The sequence below is a fragment of the Ambystoma mexicanum genome, chromosome 10 (assembly GCF_040938575.1).
Source record: "Ambystoma mexicanum isolate Mex_15411 chromosome 10, UKY_AmexF1_1, whole genome shotgun sequence".
Lineage (NCBI taxonomy): Eukaryota > Metazoa > Chordata > Amphibia > Caudata > Ambystomatidae > Ambystoma > Ambystoma mexicanum.
The window spans coordinates 1,524,235,947-1,524,261,385 of record NC_090932.1 but is presented as its reverse complement, the minus strand read 5'-3'; the positions used below and the strand labels follow the sequence as shown (position 1 = coordinate 1,524,261,385).

Sequence of the window (25,439 nt, the reverse complement as noted above, 5' to 3'; positions counted from 1 at the left end):
GCCGACATGCATAAGGTGTAAGTTCGTTCATGAAGGGCGCGAGCTTTATTCTTTGCAGAGAGCGTGCAGTTGTTGAACATGTAGGGTGTGGCGTTAAAGAGCGTGATGGTGATGTGGGTGGCGTGTGTTCGTTAGTTTGTGTTTCCCCCGTTCTTTTCACTTCCTCCTTACTTCTCTCCAGCTCCTCCCATCTTCTACTCACCCATGGCGAATCTATGTTTGCTCTAGTGAGGTATAGTTTATCTAAGCTTTCCCTTTCACTCTTCCTTCCATCCTCACTACAAAAATCATTCATAAATGGCGCCCCCCACTCTGCCTTTTTTCCTTTTATTGTTACAGTTTTTAAATCTATTAGGTCTCCCTCTCCCTTTCCGTTGTTACCAACTGTTCCCCTTAGTGCTGATGTTGTTGCTACCTCTCTACTTTTATATACTTCTCCCCATCCTTCACTCTCCCTCTTACTCTCTTCTCTCTCCCCTTCACTCCTCTCCTCCATCTCCCTACTATTTTCCTCTCTTTTCCTTTTTAGTTCCTCCATTACTTCGTTGCTCATCTGTTCCAATATCCTTTCATCCTCTCTCCTCCTTTCCCATTTCACCCTTTCTCTTTCTACTATACTCTCTATTACCTTCCCCTCTTCATATTTTTTAGCTGTCTCTGATATTATCCTCCTCCTCCATATTTCCATTTCTTTTTCATTTTCTTCTTCTTCCTTCTTCTTCTCCCTCATCACTACTCTTGATACCCTTTCTGCTGCTGCTTTTACCCTTACAGCTTCCCTCTTTCTCTCCTCAATTTGCTCCCTTAATTTTTCCAATTCGTCCTTACCTTCTTTCCTTTTCCTCACTCTCTCTCTTTCCTCCCCCTCAAGTTGTTTTATCAGTTCATTCTGCTCATCCCTTAGTTTAGCTAATCTTTCCTCCAAAATCTCTTCCTTCTGCCGTAGCAGCTCCTCTCCCCTCATTTCACTCTCTCTTGCACTATCCTCGTTTGTTCTCTTTACCGCCTCCCTTTCCTCTCCAGTTAGTGATCCTCGTAATTTCAACAATATCTGTGCAGCTACCCACTCATCGTTTCCTATCTCTACAGTCTGCTCTTCTCTCCTCCCGTCCCCCATTGGTATCTTTCCATGAGCCACATATGGTGGAGGGCTGTATGCCGGGTTTGAGTATCCTTCAGCCGCCCTTAACTGTCCTTTTATTTCTCCTAATTCTCTTAAAGGGTACAACCCTCCTCCCTCTGTTTTCACTCCCGGTGTTAACGGTATCTCATTGCTCGGTTCCTGTTTTATGTCAGCTGATTTATCAATCTTTCCTCCACCCAGTTTTTCGTTCCCCATATTCTTTGTTCCTTCACTCTCCTTTTCCCCATCCGTTCCTTCTTTCTTAATCTCCGTTTCTTCCGGTGTTTCCCCCATAGTGAACATTCCATTTGGTCCTGGTCTAGACCCCTGGAACATCCTCCATAAGTTAAACACCTCCACATGGTTTGCCAACTTCTTCCCCTTGTATGTATTGTGCAGATGGTTTAATAGTGAATGTTGGGCATATGGGTCAAAGCTACCATTAGGCGGCCATGGTGTCAACATTTTGTTGTCCGTCCCCTGGGTCCACTCTATGCTGTACTTAATTAACTTCTCCCTATGTGGTGGCAGTGTGGTGCATATATGTTGTAGTGGGGTAGTGAGGGTATTCCCCCACCCTCCCAACCCTCTCCCGTATGACATACTAGCGCACCCTTTCTTACCCTTCCCCTTGCTACCAGTTTGCAACATACAACCTTTTATTGCTTACCTTGCCCCGCAAGTGTGGGGACTTACGACAATCCTTTGACAAATTATGCAATTATAATAATCACAAAAAAACAAAAAAAAAAAAAAAATTATAAAACAAATATATTTATGATGTTATATTATATTCCTTCCCCTACGGCCCCCTGCGGCCGAAGCGCACACAGCCCCCTGCGGCTGCGTACCCCTTACGACGATCTTACACAGTCGTCCTGTTTCCCCGTTCTCCTCCCACCTTTACACTTGCCGTTGCCGGCGTTCTCCGTGCGCAGCCACGCCCCCTTCCCCTTCTCCTCTTTGATCCACTCGTTTATCGTTTATCTCCGTGCCCGCCCCTTTATCATGTTTCTCTTCCCCACCAATGTCAAACCCAAAGCTTCTAATGTTCACGATATCTTACTAAATCCCTACTGGTGACGTCACCTACTTCTTTGAGCTTACTGGTATGTTCTTGTCATGTTCTTTAAATTCAAAATACATTTGCAATCTACCCCGCAAACCCTACAGCTGTCTTCCTGTCTCTCCTGGAACAAGGTAATCTCATCAATATTATAACCGAACTGCGCACGCTGCGTCGCCTCGCGTGTGATACGCCCCTCAACAGGAGGGCTTAACCAGCCAATTATCTTCCGTTTTGGGCAACTACGTAACTAGCCACCGCCCACAGGGAAACGTCATCTACCTATCGAGTTTCTTGCTCGAACAATAGGGAACCTCATCTACCTATCGAGTTTCTTGCTCGAACAATAGGGAACCTCATCTACTCATTGAATTATAAATCTAATTATAAATGTCAAATCGTAGGAAACCACACACACCCACCCTCACACGTAGTCGCGATTTAGGCCAATTTAGGCCAATCAGTGTCTTACGAGCGGCTGCACGTGATGTTTTCGTGCCCCGCCCCCCTCTTTCGCGTAACGTTAGCTTTTGTTGCGAGCGTCTGCACGTGTTGTTTTCGTGCCCCGCCCCCCTCTTTCGCGTAACGTTAGCTTTTGCTGCGAGCGTCTGCACGTGTTGTTTTCGTGCCCCGCCCCCCTCTTTCGCGTAACGTTAGCTTTTGTTGCGAGCGTCTGCACGTGTTGTTTTCGTGCCCCGCCCCCCTCTTTCGCGTAACTTTAGCCGCCTTCTCTCGCACTCAATTCACTACCATTCATTCCATTATCATCACTCAATTAAACCTTCACCCCACCTTTTTACAATACCTCCCTCCTCCCTTATTTACTTCCTCCCCCTCCCTCACAATTTCGCATTGCTTGTTGTGCGTGTCATGCTCACCAAGTTCCCTCGATGCAGGGCCGCTCGACTGCGTGCACCCCTCCAAGCGGCTCGCCACCTCCCCTCGTCTGGACCACGTCTGGACACTCGCCGACCGCGGGCGGGATACTTCTCAACCGGCTCCCGAGGGCCAATATCCGGATTGCGCTGTCCGGTCCTCTCGCAGCTCCGCGATGGTCCTGTAGTCCTCAGAAGGGGGCAACGGCAGAGGGGGCCGCGCCGCCGGGCCTCCTCGCAACGGGAGTGCCTGGAAAAATTAAAAATAAAAGTCGATCTTAAACAGATCTCAGCAGTGCCTCCAACTTGTCGGGGGGGAATTCTGCCGGGGTCGGCCGGGCCGTCCGCAGACCTCCGGGCAGGGAGGCCCCAACTCCTCCCGTGTATATCTCGGATCGAGACAGAGTATGAGGCACACACAAGGAGCAAGGCAACTTCTGCTGTTTATTATGCAAACGGCAGGGATGGGTCAAGGAGCGTACGCGTTCGTCCTGACACACACACAATATTGGGCTCGCAGGCCCTTTTTACTACATTATGACGCGCTACTTGCGTCACTCCAAAAAGTTACCAAAAAACCTATCGCCACTCTTGATTGGTTGCTCGAGTGGTAGGGTTAGTATAGTACACATATAGAGAATGATATTAGTGGTTAAGGTGTAGTCAGGTGGTATATCTGGGTTGTCCCTACAATTAGATACATAAGAATTGTTACATGAAGACCCCTGAGGATTGGCTAACGTTACTGACGTCTGAGATAAGGACCTCATGTTCTGATTGGTGCATTCGTGAGCTCCCCAGCCTGGGACTACCGTTGTTCCCAGCACACGGTGCACCTGTGGTTGCAACAATGTTTCAATATGGGTACGTGCAGGCAATGTGAGGATTTATTCATAGGTGGGAAACTGACCGCTCCCACTGTAGCAGGTGTCCATTGAGCCTTTCAAGTGTGTGGGCCTGCGTCTCGTAGCGAGGTACCCAAACGCCTTTTCTCTCCTGGGTTTTGGCATCTCGTCAGGTTCGGCTTGGTCACGTGGGGAGGGACCGTGTTCGAGGCATAATTCTGCACAATTAATATTGTTTTTTCCACTGTATGTCTGGTTTAATTTGCAGATATGATTTTAACATTGGTACGTGGAGTGCGAGGTTGCAACATCGTGCCTTTGAAGATTTGTTCTTGACTGTGGGTTTGCAACATTACGACCTTGGCTGGTTGCTCCACTGGGTTCTTTCTGCAGGCTCAGCAACCTGACTTTTGCTTTGTTAATGTCCACGGGAACTCTTGCTTGAGGCCTACTTGGGCCTGGTGCACGAGTAATCCATTTCGTGCATGGATGCTTTAGGTTATAGTGGCATACAGTTCCATGGCCAGTATCGTGTTTCCATTATATCTCTCATGATGGTAACGGGTTTCAAGAGAAGCGTGAGCAAGCGTTATAAATGAGCTCATGATGCGTCTTGCGTTTCTGCATTCTAAAAGCCTATGTAAAAATAATAAAGATGCACGTCCGTGAATAAGCCTGTCGCCTACGTCAGAGCACTGAGTATGTTCTTCGTGTAGATTGGTGTGGAAATGTTCAGCGTGTATAATTGTTCAGCGGTGCTTCCCGTTATCTAGGTCGTCATGGCATCTCTAACGATGTGTAGATTTCAGTCTAGTTGGTCCGTGCCGCAGGTGTCGGCATGGCCAGTGCGGGCTGTTGGGCAGGCAGATGGACACATCCGTATGTTTCTGTACCAGGGTATTTGGTCATCTGGTAAATGGGCAAACTCTTCTCGTGGCGGGTGTCTGGGCCGCGACCCTCTAGGCCAAGCGCGAGAGGTGAAGGACGGGAGTCTGGTTTTCCATTCTCCCACTTCAGTATGACCCTTAGAAATTAAAATGTTACAGTGAGAAAGCAAGTGGCGATGTAGCCCCATGTTCTCAGAGTTTCCTTACGTCCAATCCATTAAGGTCGATGTTATGTGTCTTTCAATAGCAGGGCAGAGCGATCGAGTGGTCAGTTTCTCGGACAAGCAAGGTGCTGTCCCGCTTGCATATACGTGTCAGCCTCTGAAATGTTTTGTCTGTGTACATTCATCCTGTTCTGCAATTAGTGTTTGGTTTCTCCCATCCTGTGTGGCATTTAGCCCATTCTACATCGACTAATTGGCAATTTAATTTCTTTGTGTGACGGTATTTCTTAAATGTGCAACTATGCCGACGGCCAGTGGTTTTTTATAACTCGGGGAACTCTGTCATTTTGGTTTGTGTCTATGTTAAAAGGTTCTCTCTGAATGTTGCCTGTAGACTTTCTTATATTCTGTCAGTAAGTCCCGCAGAGTGTTGTCTGTTACTGAAATGTATCATGGAGTTAAGTACGTTGTTGGCCTCGCTGGTCTGTAATCCTTTATAACCGCAGGTTGGTGGTTGCGCGGGCATCGGACCAACAGCTCACATCGCTCTTCGTTGCAGTTCCACTCCAAGGAAACTGTGCCAGAATAAATGTGCAGGGGGTTTGAAATTCCCTATGTAATGTGAAGCTACCATGCGCGTGCCATTTTTTAATTATTTGTTGTTGAATCATACTGCAGAGTTTAGGGTGCTTAGCGATTTACTGATCCTCATTGGGTTCAGAATGAACTTACTCTGATATCAGCCCGTGCTACAAGTCAATACTGAATTACGTACTGTGCATGCAGATATGTAGGCCCTAGTTTACAGCCCTGTATTTTTTTTAAAGGTTGTCAATATATTGCGGCAGGCATATTTTGTTGTAATAAGTCATACTGGGCCTCATTACACGGTAGGCGGTAAGGGTTTAACGGTACCGGTATTTTACCGGTACCGGTAAATCCTTAACGCCTTACTACGAGGTCCCTTTGTGGGTTGGGGAATTTAACACCTGCTTTTTGCAGGCGTTAAAAACCAACCCGCAAAGGGACCAGTGGAGCTAATTACGGTACCGCAATTTGCGGTACCGTAATTAGCGCCTTCCCCATTCCCATAGAGCCCTATGGGGCAAAAATGGAAATGGGGAAGGGCAATGGTGGAAGGGGGAATTACCGCCCCGCCAACCTTGGAATAGGGCAGTAATTCCCCTTTCCACCAAGGCGGTGCCGGTATTTTACCGGCATGAACCATGGCGCTAATAGCGCCATGGTTTACCGCCTACCGTGTAATGAGGCCCACTGACTTTAAGGAAAGAGATCTCTTTTACATTTGTTTTGGGGCACCTTAGCGAGAGATATTAAGGATCAATGTTAATGACACCAGCAATCAATTTTTTTCTAAATACTCTCCCTCTAGAGTCCTCTGCTCGTCCTCCTCCAACTCTTTGCGGGTGAGCTGCTTTCACAAACAGAGATTTGGGGGTCGATCTGTATCCTCTGCAGGTGCCTCCCTCTCGAACAGCCTCCCTGCCTCTCACCGCCTTGAGCCGGAGCACCTTAAGTTCCAGAAACTCCTCAAGACCTTCCTCTTCTCTTTCTCCTTCTCTCTCTACAATTAGGCGAGTCATAAAGCAACTTTTGGTTAGGCAATTCCATGGTGGCTTGTAACACTTGGAATTTGCCAACCAATATAAAGTTATGTTTTCGTCTGCTCCTGAGAGTACCGGTGCTTTCCTTGTGAGTAGGAATGTGTCCTTGTAACTCACATCCTGGCTTATTTGGGGGCAAATGGTGGGTTTGGCCATTACTTCCATATTGATAGACTAGCAGGGAGATACTATGAGGCAAAATTTCTGTGGCTTGACTGGGAAAACAAGGCGCATTACTAAGGAATAAAGCGATGTGTGCCTTGGTTTACCACTCCCGGTCATTTTGAAAAGAATTTGCAGGTAGCGTAGGAGACAGGACGAGGAATCAGTTTCCTCAACGTCTTTCCTGCACCGTTTCAAAATCTCTTTGTATGAGATTTTCATTAAGGTGTACCACAAATAGATTCCTATGGAATCTGCTTAAATTTATCACCTTCTAAAAGCTGGCGGATTCCAAAGGAATCCATTGTAAATGCTGTCTGCAAAGCATTATGTGCAGGTGACATTTACATCTTTTATAAGGCGGTAAACAGAAGTAAAGAGTAAAGGCGATTTCAATTGATTTTGCTTTTTTGCATTCCTTTTTCAAAGCTAGAAAATTCCATGCAGGGTACCTACCCAACAGTACATAAGTGCTATTGTTGGAAATCTCCTACATGCAATTAGTATTCTATATAATGAAAGGCTAGGTCTATGTTTGTCTGACGCGGTCATGCGCAGTAGAGACTGCCCATTTCGGCTGTTGTTACCGCTAGAGGGAGCTGTTGCCTTAGGATATATAGTGGCCCTACTAAAAAGCTAAAAAATATGTTTTTGCTATGAACATGAATTACAATCAATTACAATCAAATATACCACAAAATATATTAACACTCTGAAAATGTCTTTCCTTACGTACTTTAGTCCGTGTATACATTCTTTCACGCTCGTTTTTTTAAAATAAAATGAGCCCCTAAATTGGGTGATTTTTGTGTTGCGATTATGACATTGCTTGTGTGGAGGTTATGACTCGATGTCAGGTTTGTCGCAACACAATAACACTGGTCAAGATGTATGCTATCATATGCAGGTGAGGATGAGGAGAGAGGCTGTCCTTCAATGAGGGGGCTCTCTTCACTGTCTGCTGTTGGTAAAAAGAGTCTCCTTGATGTATCCAAATCAATGTCGCTTCCCCCAGTGTGAATGGAGTGATGCCAGGAAGCTGGCTTTTGCCGCCATCATCGGCCTTATGTACCCACGACAATCTCAGAAAGTAAACCTAATGGTGCCAGAGGGGGAGGGAGGCGTGGGAGGGATATCTAGCAACTGACTTCCATTTCTTTCTGTCATGTGTGTCATTTACTGCAAAACCTTTAAGCATGGAAGTATTTTGCATGTCAAAAACATGAAAAGGCTACCAAATGTTTAGGCTGGAAGCACGGGATACGCCCCCCTTAAGGCGTAGACTGATTCCATGCAAACCTGCTCGTCCGAGCCATAAAATGAAGGACTGTCTCTTTAACATTGAAAGCCATGCCTTCCAACATGGCGGCCTCTGGCAAGGAGTGCGAAGCTTCTTTAAAGGCAACTGCTCTATAATAGCATCTTTAATGATCAACTAATGACACACAGCTCCGGATTCTTTCCTGCTTCATCGTTCGTCAGTTTTAATTACAGCACCGCCATAATTGGTTGTCAGTCATGTGACGCAGACCCGCGACACTTGCGACGACACGTGCACTAAAATGTGCGAAAGCACGGTTTACTAACGTTCAAATTAGTCAGGCATCAACATTATTAAGACAATTTTAAGTCACTTCGGAAGCTGATGAACAACACCGGATGGGGGGTGGGGGGGAGGGGTTGTCCCATCTTGGTGCATGCAATTGATACTGGCCTGTTTCCAAGCATCCACCACTTGGCGTGCAGGAACACTGCCTAGGGGACTAGGTGGGGGTGGGAGGCAAGCAAGTCGCGCGCCAAATTTACGTGGAAAAGTCAAGTGGAAGAAACCGAAAAGTAGCTCTGTATGATCCCGTTAAGGTTTTCAGGAGAAAATCACTGGGTATTTGCCTTTACAACTTTTGAAAGTTGGTCTCGCCCCTATTCTGCATTTTTTCTATTTTTTGGACACTTTATCATTTTTAAAGAAAAATATGGACATACCGATATTATGTAGTAGTACTACTGCATTCGTAATTTACGATGACAGTAATGCGAATAAAACAAAGACCAGTTCATGTTTGTGAGCATCCTTTAAAGGGGCTTCTCTTGCTTTTTGGCTTACTGCACAAAAACCCAGACTCATTTAAAAGTGGAAAAGGTCGCTTTAATGTGACAGGCCCAAGCTTACAATTAATGCTCACCTGGCTCCATGGCCTTACAGACTAACGAAATATTTAAACCACCAATTAACTAATTACACATTTTCATTTCCCCCCCAACAATTAAATAATTAAATAAAGCCATTTCCTCCCTAAATGTCCCTAGAACCCTACCATCTCCTTACCCCTTTCCCAGGCGTCCCGCTTTCTCCATGGGGCCATGCCCCTCCAGGCTCAATACCTGTTCCCCCGGGGTGGCCCGCTTGTGCAAACAGCACCACCCCCTCCTTTCCCGTGTCATTCCCCCATTGTGCTTCCCTCCCACCACATCAAAAGGGGCCATGCCCCCGGCACCAGAAACACCCTCCCCCGAGGTGTTCTTTCTGCCCCACCCCCCCCAACCACTTTCCTTTATTTCCAACTCTTTACCCAATCTCCCAGCCAACAGCACAAGTCCGCCAAATAGTGATTGTTCCCATAAACCGACAAATGCACCCCATCCTCCCTAAAAATCATAAAGCCCTCATACACTATTTCCTTATGATCCATCACCTGTACTGCCAACGAGGCCCAAAACTTCACCATTTCTCTGTTGATCCCCTTTCTGGCCCGCTCTATAGCACCCTCGCTCCTTGCTCCCCTCCATACTCTACGCGGCAACAACTTAGTCCACAACACCTCCGCTTCCGGCCACATTTCCCGCACCCAGACCAAATCCCTTTTCATTTTCCTTAGTAGGGCCACCCCAGTATCCCTCACCAAGTCATTCTCCCCAGCATGAATGATCAACACCTCCGGCGCCCTGTAGCGCTCCTGCATCCCTGCCAACATAGGCAGCAACTGGTCCCAGCGCAGGCCCCCTAACCTGTGCCATCTTACCACCACATCCTTATAGCTACACCCCAGTTGCCTGCCCAGAACACTTTTCTCCGCTTCTTTCCCAGCCCATTTAACAATTGAATGGCCGACAAACCACACTTGCGCCAACTCCCCCTCCTTTCGCACAGCATCTGAAAAAGAAATTACAAAATTACCACCACAATACAATACCCCAACCCCACGTTGTTGTCAGCCCCGCTCAAACCCCCATCCTTCAACAATTTCCCTTATGAAAATCCCTAACGTACCCCTTGTATCTCCCAGACTTCCACCGCCCCAAACTTTTCACCTTATCCTCCGAGAAACCCAACCTCTTTCCCTCCGATGCTGCGCCCATCCTGAATGAATGCATACCAAAATCCTCGCCCTTTTCTCCCAACACCCGCAGGGCCTTCCGCAGTACTCCCAAAACTTGTGCCGCTGCAACCGCTGACCCATCCTCATGCTTGAACACCAAGCCTGTCTCCACCCCACACCTCTCCTTCCACAACCTGCCTGCCAGCACAGGGCATAAATTCTTACTCCCCCACCCCAGCAAAACCCAGGAACCCTTCCCCTTCTGGTCCGTTTTAGACTTATTAATCCTTATGTCCAAACCCCCTTCTGTAATGTGCACATCCTCCCATTGCAGCCCCCCAGCTCCCCTTTTTCCCCCTACCAACTCCGAAACCCGGAAGGCCCCGAAAAATAACCACGTGAAAAATGTCGCAAACAGCTCCCCTTCCCATACCGACCAGCAAATTCCCCCTACCACCTTAACCAACCTCTGCAGCAATTCCGCCGATATCGGCCTCCTCCTATCCTTGTCCCTCTTCCTTTCCCTTGCCCATCCTTCCAGCATCCTACTCGCCATTTCCCCCCCATTCGGCTGAAAACCCCAAAACCACTTCCCGTAAAAAGCAATTCCTGCTAACTTCCCTGCTATAGTCGCTCTTGACCAGCCCCTGTCCATACACCTCAGGAGGAAATCCACGACATCGTCCCTCCTCCTCTCTTCCGCATCCCATCTGCCCTTCCAACTACGCGCTCCCCCCCAATAAAATCCTCCCATGCCCTCCTGTATCCTTCCCTAGACGCCCCAGCCAATGAACCCTCCACCAAAGCCAGCGCTCTCATCTTCCTATCTTCCACAGCTCTTCCGGAATCTGCTGCCCCTCCTGATCCGCCTCTGGAGCCAATCCATGGAATCTCTGCCATTGAAAACGAGATAATGCATCAGCGATGCCATTATCCTTCCCCGGCACATGTGTTGCCTTAAACACCACACTCAGTTCCATGCATCTCAGCACAAACTCCCTCATGAGTCTTGCCACCCTCAGATTCTTTGCTGACTGCCTGTTTACCACGTGGACCACACATTCATTGTCCACATTGAAATTCACTTTCCTATCCCGCAACTCCTTTCCCCACAGCTCCAATGCCACCAGTAGTGGGAAAAACTCCAGGAATGCTATACTCCTTCCCTCCTTCAACCACAGTTCAGGCCATTTCTCCGCACACCATTTCCCCCCCCCCAAAACACTCCGAAACCCCCCGCTCCTGCCGCGTCCGAAAATATCTGTACCTCCCATGTCACCGGGTCCCCTTGCAACCACATTGACACCCCATTAAACTTCTCCAAAAAACGCAGCCATATTCTGCAGTCCTCCCGCACTGACCCTGATACTCTTATCCGGTGATGTGGGCACTTTGCTCCCGCCATAGCCCTAGCCATGTTCCTACAAAACATCCTACCTGGTGCTACCACCTTACATGCAAAATTCAGATGCCCTACCAATCTCTGCATGTCTACCAGCGTCATTTTCCTGGCCCCCACTGCCTTTTCGAGCAGCACCACCAGTTTGCTCACCTTGTCGTGCGGCAAGCGTGAGGTCATAGCCACTGAGTCCAATTCAATTCCCAAAAATGTCAATACCACTGCAGGCCCCTCTGTTTTGTCTTCCGCTAACGGCACACCCACCTCGTCCATCAGCTCCTGGAACAACTTTAGCATCCCTCTGCACTCACCCTCTCTATCTGCCCCACTAATGAACACAAAATCATCCATATAATGTAGCACACTCTCCCGACCCGAGTTAAATGAAAAAACCCACTGTAGGAATTAGCTGAATCGCTCAAAGAGCGCACAGGAAATTGCACACCCCATTGGCAAGGCTTTGTCTATGTATATGCGATCCTCAAACTGCAAACCTAGCAACCAAAAATCCTCCGGGTGCACCGGCCGTAACCTGAACGCCGCTTTGATGTCACACTTGGCCATGAAGGCCCCCCGCCCTTCTTTCCTCACCAGCTCCACTGCCTGGTCAACACTTCATATGCAACCCCACAATCTTCCGGGGCAATGAAATCATTCACCGACATGCCCTCTGGCCAAGACAAATGGTGTATTAACCGAAACTCCCCCGGAGCTTTCTTGGGCACCACCCCCAATGGTGATATTACTAGGTCCCCCGGCAGGTCATCAAATGGCCCCACGATCCTTCCCGCCGCTATTTCTTTGCTCAATTTTGTCCTTACCACTTCCACATTTTCTTTGGCCGACTTCAAGTTTTCAGCCCACCGGCGCACCCTTGGGCCCTGATACCCCAACCTGAAACCTTTACTGAACCCCTCACTCAAAATCCTCAGCCCATCCCTGTCCGGATAAAACTGCAACCATTTTTGCAGAACCCCCACCTTAATTGGCGTAAAAGCCTTTCCCCACAACACCTCTGCCTGAACCTCTCCCCCTCCCCCTGTCTCCCTGTTGGAAGCACTGCGTAAGCGGGTGTTTTCCACCACACTTGCTACACTCATGCCTAAACCTACACAGGGTCCTAGTGCAGCCATCCTTGTTGAAAGCCCAACATGCAGCTGAGGACTGCCCTCTGCCCCCTCCTCCTGCCCCTTCATGGGCGGGGAGACCAAGAAAGGGCCGGAAGGGCATCGGCAGCCCGCTTGCTGTGTGCAATGTCGGGGCAGGCCTCGTTGGAGCCATCCATTGCAGCCAAAGATCCATGTCTATCTCCCCCCAGACCGCTTGACTGTCTTCCGCCATTCTCGCTCTGAATTCCTCGTCATACCTCACCCATGCAAAGCCCCCAAAACTCGTGAAAGCCTTCCTAATTACGTCCATATATTTTAGTAGGGCCACACAACGCTCAGGAAATTTTTCACAATAAACACTGGCATAAATGATAAATGCCGACGTCCAATTCTCAATGGTCACCGGTACTCTTGGATGTGCAGCCAGTTCCCTCTCCTCTTCTTTAGACCCCTCCTTAGCTCTCACTTCCCTTTGGAGCAATTTAAAAACGTCTACAAATTCCCCCACCTGAATCTTCTCCCTGGTCGCCGCCATCAAATGCGCCCCCAATGGTTTTGTTATCCCCATGTATGGCAATTTTTTCTCTTTTCCTTTCTCTTCAACCTCCTTTTCTTTTCCCCCTTGCACCTCGAGCACCAGTGGCTCCACCACCTTGTCTGTCTGAATCTCCACTGAGCAAATGCTCTTCTCAACCCCCAAGGCTCCAATGGCCTGTACACCAACTTCTTTCATCAGCCCATGCAAACCCGACCCTTCGTTTCCCGTCCCTCCCCCTAGGACCCCTCTCTGCCATGCAGATGACCATTCCCTTTCTCGCTCACTTCTTCCTGCACCCGCCGTCTGCTGCCTTGCGTCCACACCAATGTTCCTCACTTCCTTCCTTATCGGGCTCCTACATTGTTCCTGCGAGTCCGTGCCCCAGTCGAGTTGCTCATCCTCTTGCGAGCCCGGGGTGTCCACCCCGCCACTCCTCTGACGTCTTCTCGGCGGGGCCGTGGAAACCCCTGCCTGGTCCTCTTCTCTCGGGCGAGGCGCTCCAACCTCCACCCTTGGGTCCTCATTGCTAGGGGCCGTGCTGCACCCTCTAGGCTCTCTGTACGTTGACCGAGTAGGGGCCGCTCTCAAGCCCTCTACTTCCATTTGACCAGCGGGGGCTGCGCAGCGCCCTCCGCCCTCACTCACACTACCCGGGGGGGCCGTTCCGCACCCCACCTTCTCCACCTCTATAGATGGAGACCTCACTCTCCTTCTCCCACCCGCACTCTTCCGTAGGTATTTCCCCCTCTTCCCCTCTGCCCTTGCACCCCCTTCTGCACCTCCTCCCTAACCCCGTCGTGGTTCTTTTGAGCCCCCTCCCTTTGCTCACTCGCTGCTCCCTTAGTGCTGTCCCTCAGTCCGTCCCCACGTGGCTGCCCACCTGAGATCCTTACCTCCCCAGACGCCCTCCTGTCTATCTCCCTCCTCATCTTCCTGCCCCTGGATTCCCAAACCTCCCCTCTCCCTGCTGCGGGGGCGCAAGCCACCACTGCCGCGAGGGCCCCATCAGCTGCCGCCCTCCGCTGCGGCCTAGCCCCACTTGTCTCCCCTTCACCTGTTACTTCCCCCACCGCTCCCTCCAGCTGGGCCTTAGATGCCCTACTAATTATGGCCAGGGCCTCCCTCAGCGCCCTCGCATCCACCAACACCTCCCTGCCTGCACCTCGTCCCACCATCGTGCATTAACCTCTCTGGCATGCTAACAATGCCCCATGCCGCACCCTGCTACCTAAGCCCCCACAGCCAGAACCTACCCGAGGCCAGAAAAAACCCCTGGATGCCGATAAACCCCCCAAAAAATTCGCTCTGAACACTAAATACTAAAATAGATAAAATAACCCCTTCTTACCAACAACCTACTTATCTAATAAAAATACTTTTTAAAAAAAAAAAAATTTAAATCCCCCCCCACTTAGCCAACCACCCCCCAAACCTGGATAGCCCCCCCTTCAAACCACTCTCTTGCCGAGCTACTTATAATAAAAAAAACCCGCACCACTGATACTAATGACCCCTTATCGAAACCCCTTCCTTTCCCTATAATGCGTTTTCCTACTTTATTTCTTTCTTTTTTTTATTTTTTATTTAGGCCCCACTCCGGGCCAAACCAGCTCCCCAGCCCGCCCCCTGGTGGCCCAACCGCCGCACCGCAGTGCCTTTCTTCCTTCTAAGGAAAAGGGCGGGTGGTCCCTTTAAGAGGGCCGCTCTGCCCCCTCCCTGCAGCATGCCGGCACCGCACACGAGGAACAAGGAGCCCAGCACACGCAGGCTCGAAACCAACGGCCCTCCCAGCCCGAACCACTGCGCCCCCCACGCACACGCGCGAAGCGGCCGGCACCTGAACTGCACAACCCTCTGGGCCCACACTACGGCCGGCGAGGGATACCCACTTCCCCGGCTCCCCGCGTCACACCAGCTCCCTCCCAGGAAAAGGAAACCGCGGCTATAACTGGCCCCAAACCGCCCGCCCTAATGCAAATAACCCGCGGACGGCGGCTCCGGTAAGAGGGGGGGTACCTTTTGTACGATACCCCCAACTATGCGGGGCCCGCGACACCACCCTCTTTTTTTTTTTATAATATAAGGCGCCGCCGCCGTCACCCTCCCCCTGCCCTTATAACCTGACCACCCGCCACTAAAACCCTGCTAGTCCCTACCTCCACCACACACGCCCTAGGCTCAGCTACAGGGAAGGCTCGGGAGCAGGCGACAGGACTTGACAATCGCCAAGTCCAACCATCGCCTGCCTCCCGAACCTTCCCTGCCCCCTTAAATACCCCAGAAAGGGCGCTCTGCCCCCACGGCCACTCGCTGGCCGTGTGCAGCGCCAAAAATGTCCCCGGGGGAAACTCTTTGCGTTCCCCCCGGGCCCCGCTTCTCAGATTCGAAGTGGCAGAAACAGTCGCCGATGCATTTCGGACAACATGGCCATCGACAGGGCTATTTCTGTTCTGTGGGCTGCTGTCGCACCAAGAGGCACTCAATCGGTACCACATCTCTTCACACCAAAGATCTTTAAACCCTTACATGGGATTTGAACGTATGAAAAAATAACGAATTAAGTTTTACAGAGAATTTTTTTTTTTTAAATGGGGGTCCTGCCCTCCAAACCCACTCTTTCCCCACACTTCCATCCAACCCCACCCTGAACCCCTCCCACACCTTTTAACCCTTTACCCCAATCCCCCATATATATATATATATGTATATATATATATATATATAGATATATATATATATATATATATTGTTATCATTTCATTGGTTATTTTTTTTCCCCCTTAAAATCACTGCATACTGTATGTTTTACTTGTGTTCCAGAACTTGCACGTGTTCTGGAACAGCTGGGAGTTTTGGTGTGAGGGAGCTTGGTTGCCTGCAACCATGGTACCTGCTGCTCTCTGCGCTGTTTAAATACAAGACTTGGTACTCTGGTACCTGACTCACATCGTCTCTCTTTGAGCCCCCACACATACCCTTTAAGCCTATCTCCGTGTGTGAAATGGATGCAAGTGGTTGGCTTAGTGCCATTAATATAGTCGTTCGGCAAATAGCGGCCTTCTCGGGAGAGAAGGGACTCTTCGATAGCAGCCCACAGAACAGAAATAGCCCTGGCGATGGACATATCCGAAATGCATCGGCGACTGTTTCTGCCACTTCGGTTCTGAGAAAGCACCATTAAAGGGTGCTCACAAAGACAATGAACGGATTGTTGTTTCATTCATATTCTGTTACTGGATATAGTGCCCACCTCACTCGTCTTTAGGTTATAGAGCCCAGCTCACTTCAAGAGATACAGTGACCAGCTCATTTCCTTTCAAGTCCCATGGATGTATTGCCCAGCTCACTGGTCTCAGGGGTATAATGCCCAGCTTGCATCTTTTCAGTACCAAGTGATAATAGTGCCCACCTCACTCGTCTTTAGATTATAGAGCCCAGCTCACTTCAAGAGATACAGTGACCAGCTCATTTCCTTTCAAGTCCCATGGATGTATTGCCCAGCTCACTGGTCTCAGGGGTATAATGCCCAACTTGCATCTTTTCAGTACCAAGTGATAATAGTGCCCACCTCACTCGTCTTTAGGTTATAGAGCCCAGCTCACTTCAAGAGATACAGTGACCAGCTCATTTCCTTTCAAGTCCCATGGATATAGTGCCCACCTCACTCGTCTTTAGGTTATAGAGCCCAGCTCACTTCAAGAGATACAGTGACCAGCTCATTTCCTTTCAAGTCCCATGGATGTAGTGCCCACCTCACTCGTCTTTAGGTTATAGAGCCCAGCTCACTTCAAGAGATACAGTGACCAGCTCATTTCCATTCAAGTCCCATGGATGTAGTGCCCACCTCACTCGTCTTTAGGTTATAGAGCCCAGCTCACTTCAAGAGATACAGTGACCAGCTCATTTCCTTTCAAGTCCCATGGATGTAGTGCCCACCTCACTCGTCTTTAGGTTATAGAGCCCAGCTCACTTCAAGAGATACAGTGACCAGCTCATTTCCTTTCAAGTCCCATGGATGTATTGCCCAGCTCACTGGTCTCAGGGGTATAATGCCCAGCTTGCATCTTTTCAGTGCCAAGTGATAATAGTGCCCACCTCACTCGTCTTTAGATTATAGAGCCCAGCTCACTTCAAGAGATACAGTGACCAGCTCATTTCCTTTCAAGTCCCATGGATGTATTGCCCAGCTCACTCGTCTTTAGGTTATAGAGCCCAGCTCACTTCAAGAGATACAGTGACCAGCTCATTTCCTTTCAAGTCCCATGGATGTATTGCCAAGCTCACTGGTCTCAGGGGTATAATGCCCAGCTTGCATCTTTTCAGTGCCAAGTGATAATAGTGCCCACCTCACTCGTCTTTAGGTTATAGAGCCCAGCTCACTTCAAGAGATACAGTGACCAGCTCATTTCCTTTCAAGTCCCATGGATGTATTGCCCAGCTCACTGGTCTCAGGGGTATAATGCCCAGCTTGCATCTTTTCAGTGCCAAGTGATAATAGTGCCCACCTCACTCGTCTTTAGTTTATAGAGCCCAGCTCACTTCAAGAGATACAGTGACCAGCTCATTTCCTTTCAAGTCCCATGGATGTATTGCCCAGCTCACTGGTCTCAGGGGTATAATGCCCAGCTTGCATCTTTTCAGTACCAAGTGATAATAGTGCCCACCTCACTCGTCTTTAGGTTATAGAGCCCAGCTCACTTCAAGAGATACAGTGACCAGCTCATTTCCTTTCAAGTCCCATGGATGTATTGCCCAGCTCACTGGTCTCAGGGGTATAATGCCCAGCTTGCATCTTTTCAGTACCAAGTGATAATAGTGTCCATCTCACTTGGAGTGTTATAGTCTCACTTGGAGGGGTATAGTGTCCAGGACGCTCTGCAGCACTCTCACAGGTTGAGGCCACCCAGCTTTCTCAGGCATTGCTGTTTTCTCAGGGCCGTCAGCTCTCTTAGCCTATAAGATATTGCTGACCCCTTAGCTCTTTTTGGCCCCTTAAATCTCGTAGGCTGCTTCAGGTAAACAAGCTGGTGCAACTCGTCAGGTTGCGCAACCTTGGTCGAAGTGAGCTCGACGTTCCAGCTTATTCTTGCACCATCCTGAACTCTATTCCTGCTCCTCCCTCTCGCTGACTCAGTGAGGTCTTTTAGCCAAGTCCATGGCTGAGTGGACTAAGGCACTCACTACAGAGATCTATGTTTGTCATTATGGTCACAGGTTTGAATTTCAGCGGGTCCAATCAGTCATTTGTCCTTCTGAATCAATAAATGAGTACCATTGTGTTGGGTAAGAATAAACAACTGCCCTACTGGGGGGAATGTGCGCTCAGTAAATGCACCTTTTATGTTATGTTATGTCATGTCTTTTAGGCCTTCCCTTGGTTAGGTACATGCATATGCCCTGGTATTGGTGGAACTCTGACAATTCTTATCTCAGACTCTGGTTGACTGACTGGTTCCATCGTGTAATTTTAATCACCTCTCTGTTTTGCTTGACCTCACAAAGCTAAAACAAAAACAATAACCATCTTAGAATCTGGGACAGGTCCTGCCTTCTGGCAGGGCCCAGCGGCTGCTCCTCAAAATCTCAGTTTAAGGGAATGTTAATGTTGAACTTGCAAGTGATACCGTAAGTGTTCTCAAGTGTGATGTCATCGGTGGTGTCATCAGTATGCTTTAGTTTCCAGTGATGTTATCGATGATGGCCTCAGTGATGTTATCATTGTAGTCATGAGCTGCGCAACCAACGTGGGACTCATAGTTAAGGTGGCATAGATTTTACAACTAGCGAATTTCCAGGGTTTTGTTGAGTTAAACCTGAACTTGAACAATAGAGAAGTTAACAACACATTTGGAAAATTAATTTGCTGGGAGACCTAAAGGTTTTTTCTTCCAGAGCACCTTTTAACTTTCTTCGTGTTCAGCCTTTCCATACATATGAAGGGTTGTTGTCCTACAATTGAAAAGTCCCTAAGAAATGAGAAGGAGGTTTTCGGTGTTTGTCACTGACCTTGGGATTCATTTCATATCAATAACCACATTCTATAAAACATCATGGCACATCTGTACTGTGGAGAGGGAGTCCCCCTGACCAATGCTGGCAATGCTGTGTTCCAAAAATATTCCGTCAACATTACAACACTATTCAAGATGCATTGAAACAAGAGCGCAACAAGACAGTGCTTTTTGGACGCTCAAAATATATTTGTTAAATAGATTGTTTACTTTTTATTGTTTACTTTTAATTCTTTGTAAGGAAAATAACTTTGCAAAGTTTACAATAAAGCCTTGCAAAGCTCTAATCAATCCCACAGTTCCATGCGCCCAGCCAGTCAGCAATGATCTTACCTCTCGTGCACTTCCTGATATCCTTATGAAAGTTTGAAGGTTTTGTAGTCCCTGCAGCAAGCCCATTCCAATCAAATGAAAGAATGCATGCTGGACCGCTCAATTATTAAACTTTGTTTAAGTAAATATCTTGCCCTCTCTTTCTCCCACCAAAAATACTGTCCACCACTATGAAACCCCTCACTAATGCTATAAGTGAATTTACTACACAACCAACCCTATTATATTTTAGTGCATTACACGCTAATGATTGTGTTCTAAATGCACTTCAAACATTTGTTGCCCCTATTAGGCTATGAGTTGTTTTGAAGTTAAAACGTGTGCTTCTTGATAGTGGAAAATGTGTTTTGTGTTAAGGGCTCATAAAACTTTGAGAAATCTGAGAATAGATAGAAAATACTTTTCCGCCTTTAAACACGTAAGGGCCCGATTCATGGAATTAATTGCGCAGTAAATAGGGACTTTGCATGCCAAATCGTTCACTAAACCCTGTTTGCCGATTAATGGAATCGACTGCGCAGGACCTTTTCGTACTCTGCCGGGACTTTGCACAGACTCAGCACGTCTCTGCGAGCGGCCGAGTGCCTTCCCGAGACACCTCGCAGAGCATGGGTGTGGCCTGCGCATAGACCGGAGTAGGATGCAGAACTTGCAAAATGGGGAAGAACAAAGGAAAATGCGGGCGTTCCATGGGATGGCCCGCGCACGCCCACAACTGTGCAGGTAAAATCGTATTCATGGATATGAACGCGAAACCACATGTCGGTAAAATGACCACACAAAAGTCTCGATGTAACCGCCACCCGAAGGCAAGCATGCAGACACTTGTGAATAGGAATTACCCTGCAGAGGTAAAATTTCATGTTGGATTTAGGGGTGCGTGCACGCAGTCGGGGTTCGCTTGCGTAGTTACAGGGAAATGGTAACTTTTACGATGCATGTTACGCATGTTGATGGGGTGCAGGAAATAGTTTTGAGGGACATTATGCAGTGTCGCCGGGGTGCTGGCTTGGTTGCGGGGGACCCCACGCAGGATTACAGGGGCGCACGAGTTGCGACCCTTGTGTCAGAAACCATTTTGCAGGTCCTCGGGAAAGGTCACACATGACAGAGATATAAAAGCATGAGGTGGGTATCACATACTTTTCTGTGGGGGTTGAGAGAGGGGAGACCACTGCATTATATTATTTGAACGCTTGCCTTGTTACTATAGCTTGCCGTGCCTGCTGGAATCTTCAGTAGCATTGTTGTTGTTGTTGGAGAGCAGTGGCAGATTGCTCAATAGTGTTGGGTCTTGGATGGTTAGCAGTTTCCTTCCAGTTTTCCTTATTGGCAAAATGAATTTGGAGTCCATGGGAAAACAATGATCTTAGATTCATTCTTCCGACCCATTTTCCAGTAGCATTTGTTAGGGGGACTTAAACAGGATCCTCCTCTTGATAGGGAGTCGGCGTAGCGCTTTCAGGGGTGAACAGATGAAATCATGGGTGATTCTTGCTGCTTGTTCATGACAAGTTGCACCAGCCCCAAGTAAAGAGTGAAACAGAAGTCTTGCCAGTTTAGGTACATATCTAGGAATAGCAGCACAAGAAACTTGTTTTTTAGTGGGTGTTTTTATACGAAATAGGATTTTCTTGTCAGGGCATTAATTTGCTGCATAAGATATAGCGAGGGTTGAAAAATATGCCAATGTCCATCGTATTGTCTGAAGGAGATGGTGGGTTTTCAGTCATTGAGATCTTTAGGTTGGGGTGTCAAGATTGATATTTTCCATCTTGCTCTTATTGAAGCAACTTGTGTTGACCCTCATCTAGCCGTGCTCCATATTCAGACACTGTGAGATCTCAAGGGAAGAGTTTAGACGGTCATTAACTTTGAACATCAATTCAGTAGCGTCAGCATAGAGCTGGAAAGAGTCTGTCACGGCTTCCATGATAGATGCCTAGACAGGCATGCACCCTTTCAAGAGCAAAGGAGAGAGGGGTGAACCTTGGAACCATGCGGAACCCACCATCAAGGTTCAGGAGAGGATAAAAGCCGACATGATCTCACCCAGATTGATTGGCCCACTAGGAAGGATTGATCCAATGGCATCCACTCAAAAAGGTGATTCATTGTGTTGATTAGGATTGCTTGCTTGACTGCATTGTACCCTGCCGCGAGGTCTAGTAGGATCAGAATGATGCATTGGTTTTAATCGATGTGTCTGACCAGGGACTCAGTATCAGGTAATGTTGTCTCTGTTCTTCTACTGGGCTCGAAGCCTGATTGTTGGTCATGTAATAGGTTGTTAGACTCGCAGTACATTAGTATGTTTATTTGTTTACGTCTTTTTAGCAGCGGTCTAAATTAGGATTTGTGGAGCAGAATTTAGAATTAGCTCCTGGGTGTTTAGGATTTTCCACTGACCAGGAGGTCCTCATCTAACCCGGGTGCCCTTAAAGTGATGTCTTCTTCTTAGGCCAGTGAACGCTTAATAGATGAGTTAAAAAACAAAGGCACAGATATTAATGACCACCCAAAAATGAAAGTCTACGTTAGCCTTGTTCTATTTCGAACCTGCAAACCGTACATTAGACATACCTTAGACGTCTCCCTCAGGTTCATTAACACTATAGGAAAATTTACCAGCTATCAAAATGTGCACACAGCAGATTAAAACCCCTCCATACAGACATCAAACATAATTCTACGCTCCTACAACAAACTTGCCTACCTCTCCCCTGACCAATGCACCAGGGCACCATGGCCATACATGGCTTCCATCTCGACACAAATGCCTCTTTGCTAGGGTGACCAGATTTAAAAAGTAAAAAACCGGGACAGGGCAACTAACATAAAAGTAGGGCTAACAATTGAAAGTGCCTATCAAGGCACAACACTTCAGTAGCGTTTGGAGGAGAAGGGAGTTTAAGTGTTACTGTTCAAAGAAATGCATATTATAATTAATGTATCAAAACTAACACTATGTTAAGTTGTCAAATGCAGCATTTCTTCTGTGCATTGCTGCCTGCCAGGCCAGCTAGCTATGAAGACCTTCTACAAAAAAACGGGACCACTGCAGTTTCTAATGGGAACATAATCTTAAGAAAGGGGGACAGAGCACCAAATACCGGGACAGTCCTGGCAAAACCGGACGTCTGCTCAGCCCACTCTTTGCCCTCGTCAAAGACCGCCTAGAAACATACCCGTTTAAAGTACCAGGGTAGTTCTGACCCACACGCATCAACACAACAGCAAAGCTATCTTGCATTTTCCCTCCCTCCCCGCTAAGATAGCAAATCCCTTTCTCCTTCAGATCCGCCAGCAGCCTGGAGACCAGGCAAAAGGCAGCGGCGCGCTGTGTAAATCCCACAGCAATATCAACGTACTTCAAAATAAGTACATAGACAGTACCAGAAAGGCCCTAAATCATTTCTGAACATCTGTATTTAGTACCGAGAACTAATCTAATGTGTTTTGTTTGACTTTGAAGGGCCTGAAAGTATACGGCATGCTTGCGCATATATTTTTACAGCAGACAACCTGTCAAGATGTACAGGGCTTTCTCTAACACTGAAATGATGGCCCCACGTAAACTTTCTATAGAAATGCATTAGGCTGAATGCCACAGAAGGAAAATGGCATTTTTTTTACTAACCCTTTTTTACGTTAGCTGGAATAGTTCTCAGATTCATTGAACTCAGTACAGGGACAAAGGGTAGAGGACTTCAGTGCTAACTACTAACATGTCTCATCTTGCAGTGAACGTTTTCATTTAGGCAACGCTATGGTCTAAGGCATAGTTTATTAAACAAATTAAGTAAAATCAATGTTTAAAAAAACAGAGATTTGCAAGAAAACTTTAACCTGATACTGGCTTAGGTCTTCATTAACCAATGTGGGGCTATTTGTAGACACAAACATTTTCAAAGAAGTACAACAGGTAGGGACGGTAGGGTGACCAGACCAGGACAGTCCCAGAATTGGGCCCTTGGTCCGGGAGATTGTATTAATATCCCGGTTTTGTGGAGAGTACTCCACTGAAAAGTTTCACATTTCAATTCACTATGGGGGTTATTAACCAAATAAAAGTTCTGTATGTTAATTCTATATAATAATGTCTTCCATCTGAGCGTGGGCTCGAACCCCCAACCTTCCCGTTATCAATCACAGGGATTGACCAACTGTGCTACAGAAATAGCACAGAAACTGAGACATGGTATGACCTGTAATAGCAATCCGAGAAAAATCTTTACTTTTGTACTTGTTTTATAGTCACAACTAAAGCTGCACAGTTTAAATCCAGGAGCAGTGCTGGAAGTGTAAACTATTTAACATGGGATGAAGACAGCGGGGAGACAGGGGTTTGGGAGAGGCGGGCACGGTCCTACTTTCATGTTTGTAGCCTGTTCCCGGTTTTCGATTTCGAAAATCGGATCACCCTAACAACAGGGGACTCTGTGGTAGTTTTAATTTGCTTATGTAACAGATATTTTCTGATCTAAATGTATAGCCCAAAGAAGTGCAGTGCTGCAAGCAAAGACGAAAGTAACATTTGTACTTTCCGCAGGAGAGTGGAAACTCATTTTACCTGTAACATGGGAAATGCTGGTGCAAGCATTGCCGAATTTCGCTTGATATGATGAACAGCACGCCTAATAAAAGAATACATACAGCCTCACCATAAATACTGCAGATATCCCAATTTGCTGCGTTTTTTTACACCAATCTTTAAAATAGGTTTCACGTCTTTAACACCTTCCACTCTCCCTTAAAAACAGGAAGTGATATAAAAGGGAGAGAAGGGCACGCACTGTGCGTTGGGAATGGGCCGTGGGCACAAGTTATATATACCAAGCAAAACTGTGCCATCTGGGAACTGGGGACTCTGGGGAAAATGTATGTATAGTGGTCATGGTATGAAAAGGCAACACATGGATGTTCTCTGTATTTTAATAAGGATTCACCTTTTTTCGAACTTTATTCTCGCCAGAATAGCACGTATCCTTTAAGAAGAACAACACGTTTCAGGCATGAAATGGTTAAAAAAAAGAAAGATGTTAGCCGCTTCCCCAGGAGAGAAGCAATATTTAGAGGTTATTGAACAGAGCTATAAAAAGGGCTAGCAGCAGTGTTTCAGCCCAGCTAGCGCCTGCTGGAAGACAGCCAGTTTCTATGGCAACAAAGATTTACACTTGCTGCCAGAGTGCACTGAAAAAAGCTCATACTTGTGGCTTCTAAAGAGAGGGATGGGGGCTGGATTTATGTAATCCGCCTTGTTTGTAGTCTGAGACTGCCAGCGGCGCTGTGAAATAATTATAGGCTTTTTATGTCATTTCCACATGTTTCTTTCCACTGTGTGGTGGCCTGAAGTTTGCATTTCCAGGATCACGTGTAAGTGACATGCTCCAGGTAAACTAGGGTTCCCCATGAATGAGGCACCGTGAGGAGCACTTAAAGTGGATTTGCCAGTCCAGCACCACATTTGCTGATTCTAAAAAGAAATGTGTGGACATTCTGGGAACAACATATGATTTATGTGTTCCCATGGGGGTCGTGGTGTCATGCGACAGTTACATTGGGGAAGGGATGGGGCGGGAGGGAGCCAGGTCGCTCACCAGGTAATGTGGGTGTCGTTGGTATGCTCCAGTGACACGTTAATGGAGGCTTATTTAGGATTAGGCATGTAAGCACTCACGAGCCAAGCAATCCCACTGAAAACATTGAGAGCTCCCTCGGCTGCAGTGGGAGCACTTCCAGGCTGGCTTTACATTTTAAAGTAAGAGGTAGTTTTCCTTTAACAGTGCAGTAGCCCAGCGTGCAGGTCCAATGGGCCATACAAGGCCAGGAGCATTTTACTTTCCCAGCCCTGCACTGCCCATTGGGGATGCAGGCAAGGTTACACGCCTATTTCATGCCGCCATGAAGCCGGAGGATCTTCGTGTCAGGCAGGGTAAGGATGAGCAGATTTCAGACAAGGGCTGCAGGTAAGAACAAGAAAAT

General features: G+C 47.7%; 1 protein-coding gene across 5 annotated transcripts in view; it reads left to right on the top strand.

Annotated features, from left to right (window-relative positions):
• The window catches only part of NCOR2 (nuclear receptor corepressor 2), a 2,813,293-nt gene that overhangs the window by 185,866 nt on the left and 2,601,988 nt on the right, over nucleotides 1-25,439 (top strand). The gene's annotated exons all lie outside the window — the stretch shown is intronic.